We start from the raw sequence: 10,181 nt of genomic DNA, 5'->3' as shown, positions 1-10,181 counted from the left end.
GCGTTTCGTGGATGATCTCTTCCTTATTTGGAAGGGAGATGAATCTTCTCTATCATTGTTCGAGGAGAAAATTAATAACATCACGAGCTATCTGAAATTTACTTTGAATTACTCCCGAATAGAGCTTCCGTTCTTGGATGTAAAGGTTTCTAGGATGACTAATGGACTATTGAACACTTCAGTATATAGGAAGCCTTGTTTTAGGAATAATCTCCTACATAGACGGTCTATGCACCCACGATACGTGTTTAATAACATCATGAAAGGACAGTCGTTTAGAGCATCTAGACTGAACCCATGTACACAGGGTTATATGTCCGAGATGTTAGTCTTAAAAAATAGGCTATTGGAAAGAGGATATAACCTTTCTGATATAAATAAACATATGGATATAGTGGAGGCACATAGAGAAGGTTTAGCAAAACCTTATTTTTCTGAATGGGATGAGAGTGAGAAGCAGAATCAAAGATTAATACAAGATGTACTTAGGCTGCCATTATATTTTACAAGGGATATAGATATGATAACTGGCATTATTAAACAACATTGGCAGGTGTTAGGCCTTGAGGACGATTTATATGAAATTGTGGGAGAGGCTCCTAGGTTCACCTTTAAGAACAAACAGAATTTGAAAAGGAAACTTTGTAATAGACCATTGACTAAGAATTCTTTAGATAGTAGTGATGGAAGTAACACGGTAATTTGTGGCCAATGCAATCAGTGTGTGTATATAGATATGAGGAAAAACTTCTGTCATCCGATAACAAAGGCTGAATATATTTTTAGAACAGGAACAAGTTGTGTAAGTACAAATGTAGTCTATTTGGCCCGATGCGTCTCCTGTGCAGTATTCTACATAGGGAAAACGTGTAGACAGCTCAGGGAACGTATCCGTGAGCATATATATGCAATTAGGACAGGTGCAGATAGTAATGCCCTTGCAAAGCATGTTAAACAGATGGGAGCAGAACATGAATTTAGTTTTAGCGTTATACAACAAGCCAAACCTAGTATAAGAGGAGGGGATATAGACACATATTTATTAGAATCTGAACTTAAATGGATTATCAGGCTTAGAGCCGATAAATTCCCTGGAATTAATGACAGAGTGCAGGTGAAACCCCTGCTTAAGAAAAAGAGAATTTACAGACCATAGAGTATAAGGTGCCACTATGTTTTTTCAGTTTTTTTTCAGTTCTCTATGAGAATTCTTATGAAATATCTTTTAGGAATATATGTTTCTCAGGAATGTCATGTTATATAGTGCTCTGAATCATTTGTTTTTAAACATTATAGTTTTAATGTGTTTTAAAAGTTTTATGAATTAGCAATGATGTCAGAATGCATAATGTGTGTAGGAACCAATGGGGTTTGATTCAATTGTATTTAAATGCATCTAGTAGTCTGAGCACCTTGTAGTTTGATAAAGCCGAAGTGGTGAAAGCGCTTACTGTGCTAGCTGTGAATAAAAGGTTTACTATTTTACTATCACATTTTGGAGTACTCTTTTGAACTGGACCAGTATTGAGGAGTGAAGTTTTGGATTTTCGTGGTGTATTATCCCGAGTTGGAAGTTGGCAGCCTTCGTCTTTTCCTGCATGTTGTTGTATTTAATATTGACTTTAACACTCAAAGTTGCAGGAAAGTTAATCCCTTCGGTGGCGTTTTTGGTTTACTTGCTTTACATATATATATATATATATATATATATATATATATATATATATATATATATATATATATATATGTATATACACACACAAAACCTGCAGTATATATTTAGACATGTAGATGTGAACATATATATCTGTAGATATGTAGGCATTTGCATGTTTATATGTTCATATATAGTTTAATATATGTAAATATATATATATATATATCAATATGTTGTACCTGTTTACACATTAATATATTTACTCACACACATACATTTACATGTTTGAATACATTTGCTGTACTGCTGAATGAATGGGCTGGATGATATGTTTGTGAATACATCAAGGCTATGTACATCTGAGATGGCTTAGTGGTAAATCACTTTGGCTATGGTGTGCAGGGTCCTGGGTTTGATCCTAGCAGAGGCTGTTTATTTTGTTGCTAGGCATAGCAAGGGCCATTGGATACAGTGTGATTAAGGCACTTTTGAGCAGTTGTAAGTGGGTTTGCGCGACGGTAAGCACTGCCAAGTTATGGTTACTGTTTCTTATACTCAGCTCGTGAATTGCTTAACCTGTGTAGGCATTGCTTACACCCATGCACCAAGCTTAACCCCACTTACTGCTGCTTAAAAGTACTTACTCCCGCTTACCCCCTCGCTAATTCCTTTAAAAGAAGAGAAAAAGGGGTTAACAGGAAAGTGGTGAAGAAAGGGGCACAAAGAGAGAAAGACAGTAGGGAAAATAGCTAGGGATGTGCAGGAATGGTGTAGGGAAGGTCCATAGCTGCCAATTTCATCTACAGCAACAGCTGTGCATATACACTGTATTTGGAGGTTGATTTGGACACTCAAACTCCTGGAAGAGGGTTGAGGAAAACGATAATTCATTGTGATGCCAATTAGACCAGAATACGTGTGTCCAGTGGACATGTGTGCGAAATGGACAGCTACGTATGGGGTGAGATTTTTTTGTGGGAACAGATTGCACTTTTTTTTTCAGGTGGGAGTGGGATGTTGGGGAGGGGTAGTAGGTATATTTGGGGAGGTAGGATGGGTATGCAAGACACATACAGGGGCGGTATACGACACATGTGGGGGTAAACACCTTGATGGGGAGGGTTGTTGGGATATCGAAAGCCCACAAGCCCCCTAGTGGTAACAGTGGGACTGAGGTCCCCAACCATGAGCAGTCACCACTGCACCTTCACAGCCCCGAAGGTGTCTGTGCTGGAGGCTGAGCCGCAGAGCCAGGCTGTCTCTCTAACTGTGACACGCGGCCCTCAAGCTGGTGTAGAAGATCACCAAACTGGTCACTGATCGTTCTACTCACCACAAACCCGACCTGGCCACAGGTGACAGGTGCCTGTCCGCGCCCAATCCCGAGGGGGGCAATCCCCATCCCCTGAGGCGGTTCCACCCGAAGGTGGTGCGGGACCAATGGACAGGGAGGTGTGGGGTTGGGCCGCAGACATGCTGGTGCCTGGTGCCTCGGCCAGCTGAGGTGGGACAGGTGGGTCCGCTCGGACCAGCCTTCCCAAGCGTGCTCTAGTGTTTAGATTTCATCATATATGGATTAGTTATAGTTCAGCACATTCCAGGGTTAGGTATAACAGCATGCATAGATATTCCCATTAACCCACACAACAGATACGGAACAGTTGCATAGCAAACAGAACACATACATATATGGGACCACAGTGGTAATATAAACAGCATGCAGATACGTAGATGGCACCGTGCCAACAAAATTGGAATAATTCAATATGGCACATGCATGGGAACCATTAGAATATTTATCAAACGATTGGCCATTATCAAAGTCAGTACATACCAGTTGGGGTGGGTATGTTGATTATTGTTGAAGATAAGTTGGGGGGAGAGAAAGTTGTCAGTTAACAAGTAGTATATTCCTATACTCCACATTACTTTCCTAGTCAGTGCTGTTATCTGTACCTTAACGAGTGTTACTACACTACCCTATAGACCTATATTGGAGACTGATATGGTTGTCAACATCATTACACATGAACTGGTTTTACCTGCAGTATAGACCTCTTACCTGCTTTACCTGTGGAGGGAATGTGTGTTAACACTAGCTGTTTGTACACATACGGTGAGATTCCAGATTGATGTTCTGCACTATCCTATCCAACTCTTTTTGCACAGACTCTATCCATGTGTTGACCACATGCTGGTATGCCTGGACATATCTAGACTATTGCAGTCTTCCACCTTTAGTGACCTGACACACATGTACATGCTTTCCTACACCATATTATGTAGCACAGTGTGGCAGACAGTGACCACTGATACTTTCTTATTCAGAGAAACTGCAACACTCACAATCCTCTACAATACCAGGGTGGACAGTACCAGTACAGGTTATATTGATCTGTATTTTGCAGCACAGTGTTTGTATCCAACGTACCTGTAGGAGCAATGCTAGTTAGCGCTACCTGACTGTTACCACACAAGGTTCCAGATTACACATTAGTATTCTGCACATACATCTCACTCTGTTACTGTACACACACTGACCACAGCTTAACAGGTTGGGGTGTGAATGGGACATACGTGGCTTCTTACTCACATAAGGTGTTGGGGAGTTGCTAGTGTGCCAGGTTTGTTGTCAAAGATGTGTCACTCAGCTGTATTTCCTGTTTGCTGCCTATACATCTGGGATCATACCACTGACTTCCCATGGGGACATGTTGATAGGCATTAGATATGGCCCCCTTTAACAGACAGTCTGGACATATCTGTACAGTTGTGCTGTATAAATCTGTATGCAGACTATCATCACTGGCAGGATTCAAACCGTGGCTGTGTTTGCTAATAAAACAATAGTTCACATCTCAGTTGCATGTGCTATTTGGGTTTTGTTGTCTGCATTCTCCCTGTTTACTGTCTGTCTCTCTCTCAGTTTTACTAAATGACCTCTGGGGATTACACCTGTCATATACAGGCATTCCTACACATTCACATTATGGTGCATGGTGTGGGTAACAGTGCTTAATACTACAGTAGTATTACATGAGTGCAAATCTGCATTACCATATGATACCAGAATATACACATACAGTCCAGATGTTAGATCTGTTTTGTCAGGGTATTACACTTTTATTGCCATACTAACAATAATAGACTCTTCCTGCCATATTCTCTAGTGTATGCAGTACTTGCCTTGAAAAATACAGGTTTTATACTAGCAATTACTTTACTACTACTTTTATTTTTACTTCCTATGACAGTAAAAGCATGAGTATTATTGACCTGCTTTGCATAGCAACTGCTCCAGGCGGCAGATGTGGGTCTCCTGGTTAGCGGCCCACTCAACTGCAGCTGTGTGGGACATAATAGGAATATTTAGCCATACCTATCCATGTTATACCTTCGCTGGCCATTATTAAACAGGTAGTGGACTGATACTTACACACAAGCTGGGACATCCCCTGATGCTCTAGCCTCCTGGAGACAATCCTCCAAGAGGTCCCCCTTTCGCCGCTTCAGGTCGGCATAGCGGTGCCTGACTTGCTCACCAGTTCGGGGTATGCCAGTGGCACTGGTGAAGTCATGGGCGAGACGGTCCCAGGCCTCAGTCTTATATTTGGAGCCCTGGTACTGGTCCTGCAGCAGCCTCTGTGCATGGTCATTAACTAGGAGACCAGCCATGACCTTGGACTCCTGGATGCACCAGCACTGTGCCCGGAAGTGCACTCCTCCTCCCCTTACTGCCATAGTGTCTGCAAGGGGAAGCTACAACCATTTATGAGCTGTATTCCTGCCTCTTGGGTTTAAGTAGGGCCGATTTCCTGCACTTTTCAGTGATTGGCCGATTTTGAAAATGCTAAGCTATGGACAAACCTGCTTACCTAAGATTGGCATTGTTTAAAGGGGTATACCACTGGGCAGATTGAATTGGCTTCCCTACACATTGCTAAGTTGAGCTGTGCTGTGGTTGGCATTGCTTAATTGTTAACTAGCACTATATTTGCCTTTTGGCAGTGATTTATTATTCATTACAGGTTATATATGTGTCTGGTATCCATGATTCATGTGTACATACACTGTATGGAGACCTGAGGACTTAGACGTTTTATTACAACACCACCTCAAATCTATGCTTACTGCAGTACTCCAGTTCACATATTTATATTATGCAGCAGGTAATACCACTTCACACTGTACATGGTTTCATTTCATGTTTGGTTTGATTTTCTTGTGGTGAGGATTAGTTTGCTGATACCTCATTCATAGCTACTGCTACAATGGCTTAGAGGTTAACTACTGTGACTATAGTGTACAGGGTCCTGAGTTTGAGCCTTGCAGAGGCAGTTTATTTTGTTGCTGGGCAGAACATGGGCTGTTGGATACAGAGTGATTAAGGCACTTTAAAGTAGTTGTAAGCGGGTTTGCGTGACAGTAATCACTGCTAACCTCCGGTTTCTTACACCCAGCTTCTACTTTGCTTAATCTGTGCAAGCAATGCTTACCCCCACGCAAACACACTTACTAGTGCTTATATGTGCTTACTACTGGTTATTTGTGCTTAAACCTGCTTAATAGTGCCTTATTCATTATGACACTGACACTTCACATGTGCATTTAATGCAGTACTCCAGTTCACATTTAAATGTCATTATGTAGATTATATGGCAAAAAGATGTAAAGATATGTTCATGTACAGATTTCACATGGAAAATGATATGTGCTGCAGTGGGACTCGAACCGGAAATGCCTGTTCATTAGGCAGATGCTCTAACCACTACACACTTGCAGTGCTGCTTCATTTGCATATATATTTCTTGTTATCCTCTTCAGCCTTTTCAGCTGAGTTTGGCAAACCCGCGTACACCTACGGTTAGCCGTACTCGGGGTTTTAAAAAAAAAAAATAACTAAGGGTTTCTTCGCTTTATTTAAATGTACTGTTGCTGTTGTACACATGGAGACTGTTGGTGGGGATATGTGGACACTTATGAGCTGTCCTGCTCATTTATTTACACATTCTTCTGTTCTGCTCTGCTCTCACACACCCCCCCTGCACTCGTCCACACTCAGTGTAGCATTAAGAGTTCAGGCAGTGCACCTTCATTAATATGCACTGCATGCTGCTGTCCTCCTCTTAAACTGCCACTTCAGTGCAGGACTAGATTAGTCCTGCACAGAAGATTAGTTAATCTGGGGGACTTTCTATTACTCTGTTATGTTTTACAATGCTAAACAGAAAATACATTTAAAAGTTGAAAAGTTATTTTACTTGGTCTTTCTCCATTCATGTCCTTCACTGACAACAATGTGGAATTAGTTATTTCCCCACCAATTTGAAATGGACACAGAATAGGTTTGATTCTCCACAGTTTGCCTACGTACCAAATTCACATTATTAAATGTTTCCATACTCCACATATTCTCGACATACCATCTTCTGGTGCAAATACCAGCTTCCCCTTACTAGTTGTTAGTTGTCTTCCCATTCTTCAGCTTCTCGCAGTAGGGATAATATACAACTCCAAGCTTCTCAATTGTTCTAGAAAGACCCTGGGTTTCTCTCTGGCATTCAAACATCATCTTTTGAAAGAAGAGAAACTGCTTCACTGTTAGTTTCATTTGCATCCCTTCTTACTTGGAGAGGATGGAGAAGCAAAGTCCCTTTTCATGCTGATGGACTGGAGTTCTGTTGGCAACTTTTTTTCTCTAAAGCCTCATCTGCACCGTCTACATTTTTCAACCCTTCAGGTAAAAAGTATTCTGAAAACTACTGGGTACAGCAGTTTAAACTTTACTCCAGCATCACAAGGATTCGTAATCACAGAGATAAAGGTATTCCACTTTTGCCTAGTATAAAGTGAGTAATCATGCTCTACAAAAACAGCAGCATCACCAATGACCAGTGGCTCTCCTTTTTGTCACGGTTCTGTCTGAAGTAGCACTGGTAGGACTGCATTTTAACCATATAGGTCTTGGCATCTTTTCTACAGGCTGAATTTGGAGCAAAGACTACACATCTTCTCAAATAAATCCTCATCTTAAATACCAATCCTATTATTTATACCATCACGAAGTTAATACAATCCACTTCCTTCAACTTCTCTGGTATTACACTTAACCCTCAAGATTTCTCTTCATGCTCTGTCTTCTAGATCAGCTATTTTATGAAACATTTCTCCACATAATATTCCAATTGTTGCCATTCTCTCATGCATTTCTATTTCTGATTTCAAGCTTCAAAGTTCATCAGTCTGGTTGATTAACATTTTTTTTCAACCGTGATTCATTTGTCCTTATACATTCTTTCAAAGTCCCACTTATTTGAAATACTTCTGAGTGTATCTAGTCATTTCCTGTATTAATGTTGCAACAAGCCTGCTTCCCACTGATCAGCTATGACATTTTTCCTATCCACAACTGTTTACTTTCCCCCTTTAGATTACTTTTTCTAATTCTTCTCGTTTTCTTTTTCCTTTGCCGACATCCAGGCAGTACTGTCTGACAAAGTAACAAAATTCCTCACAAATTTGTAGCTTTTAGAACAATTTTTCAGTTTCCACACAATGAGAACTCAAGTTGGGGTGCTGCTCAGTCAGACTTTCTTGTAGCAAAGTCCAAACAGTTAACACCTTGATCAGGCTTGAACTTTGCACATAGGAATGCAGAAGCTTTCACCTTGTCTTCTCTGAAATCCTCCTGAAGTTAATCTTTTTATGACTCTGCTTAAATATGCCTGCTATAACAACCTTACTAAAAACATATAATCAATCTCCTTTATCACTTCTGTAAACCATGACCACAATTTCACTTAAACGTATTCATAAAACATATTGAATATCAATGCTTTCATTTGATTAAAACAAAAGAAACCTTTCCAGTTCTACTTGTTTGCCTTTTTTGTTATACTCACCACTATCCTTAATGAATCGATTATATTACTACCTCTTACTCAACCGTCTGGCCTTCAATTCCTGCACCCACTGAACTATTCTATTTTTTTTTAATCTTCACAAATGATTAAATCTAACAAAAGATCAGTATCTCTCAACTCAGTTTCATAGAAAAACTAACAGGAATGCAACTTTTTCAAAACAAATTAAAAATCTGTTGAAGCTGTAAAGATGATTGCCTCTGATGTAAGAAAATTACGCATATGAAATACACTGCTTAGCCCTAATTTTCTCTAAAAAGGTTACCCATCACTTATCCCTAAATAAAGAAATTTACTTGAATTAGTCTGCTCTACTGATTAATTCTCAACCATTTCTACTTCCCTCTACTTCCCTCTATATAGCCTCCACACAGTATCCATCTTAACTCTAAACCTCTGATCCTTCCTACCATTAATAACCACAGCCCCCCCATTGTATGTACTAATCCTCAATTCTCACCGTCTTTTCTAGTCCACCCCTTCCTGAAACTAAGCCTTCCATATTTTCTCTTAATTTCTGATTTTCACTTATTTTCCATAAATTTTTGTCTTGACACAATGATTGCAATGCTGAAATGTATCAAACTGACCAATCATATTTATGCAATGCAAACAAATTACTGTATGTATGATTTACACTATCATGTAAATTGAATTTACTCAAGTCCATAAACTTTTTACCCATGTCTGTCTGAAGGTCTTGTGCAGCTTTTTACACAATGACCCTGCTGAAAAGTGGCGCTGAGCCCAGTCAGGATATCGTGATTAACAAATAGAAATAAATAAATAAATAAATAAATCAAGTTTGCGTTCAACAGGCATAAAAGGTCTTCAGTTTTGCATTAACCCACTTCTTCTGAAGTGAATGGAGGAATTATCTCGGTCTCCCGGCTAAATCTCTCCTAGTCACTATAAATACCCTGAAACTCAAGAGAAAAGCTCAAGTGCTGCCTGCTGCACCAACATTACTTTAGGATAGTGTAGTCCTGTACAAGTAAAGCAAACCACATCTTACAGCATGGGATTATGAATGATGTTACAGATGCCAATCATTTAAATACATTATATAGCATGTCTAATGCCACAGCCCTACTGCGATCCTCCATTCCTGAAAAATTAGACTCCCATCAACATCAAATGCACCATTTTTCAGGTCTATATCAGATCATCGAAGTTTCAAAACTTCGAATCTGATATGGTCGACACCATATGATCGAAGTCTTGAAACTTCGACTCTTAACGGAGATCTTCGTACAACGCAGAAAGGGAAGATTTCCCCTTTCTGCAATGTAGTGCAATTGTGGAGTTGGTATATTTAAGTAGCAGGGGGTGCAGGGGGCTTGCCCCCCTGCTTAGAGCTTTTAAATGGTTTGTTGTTGTAGGTTGTTGTGTTTTATTACATTTTCAATGTTTCAAAACTTCTATTATATGGTGTCCACCATATCAGATTCGAAGTTTTGAAATTCGATCATGTAATATTGACCCCCCCCCATTTTTCTACAATGACTACATCTGGATAGTAGAAGTGATAGGAAAAGAATCCAGATTCTGGTACTGAGCACATCCTTAACAAGCAAGTAGGGATTAGTACACTGTAAGAG

At 40.0% G+C, this 10,181-nt stretch overlaps 1 protein-coding gene across 1 annotated transcript in view; it reads right to left on the bottom strand.

Moving 5' to 3' along the window:
• OVCH1 (ovochymase 1) overlaps nt 1–10,181 on the bottom strand; it is a 675,688-nt gene that overhangs the window by 84,822 nt on the left and 580,685 nt on the right. The gene's annotated exons all lie outside the window — the stretch shown is intronic.

This window comes from Protopterus annectens, chromosome 11.part0 (assembly GCF_019279795.1).
Source record: "Protopterus annectens isolate FY-2018-M chromosome 11.part0, PAN1.0, whole genome shotgun sequence".
Classification (NCBI taxonomy): Eukaryota; Metazoa; Chordata; order Ceratodontiformes; family Protopteridae; genus Protopterus; species Protopterus annectens.
The sequence above is the reverse complement of the archived record's forward strand: the minus strand, read 5'-3'. Positions and strand labels throughout refer to the sequence as shown.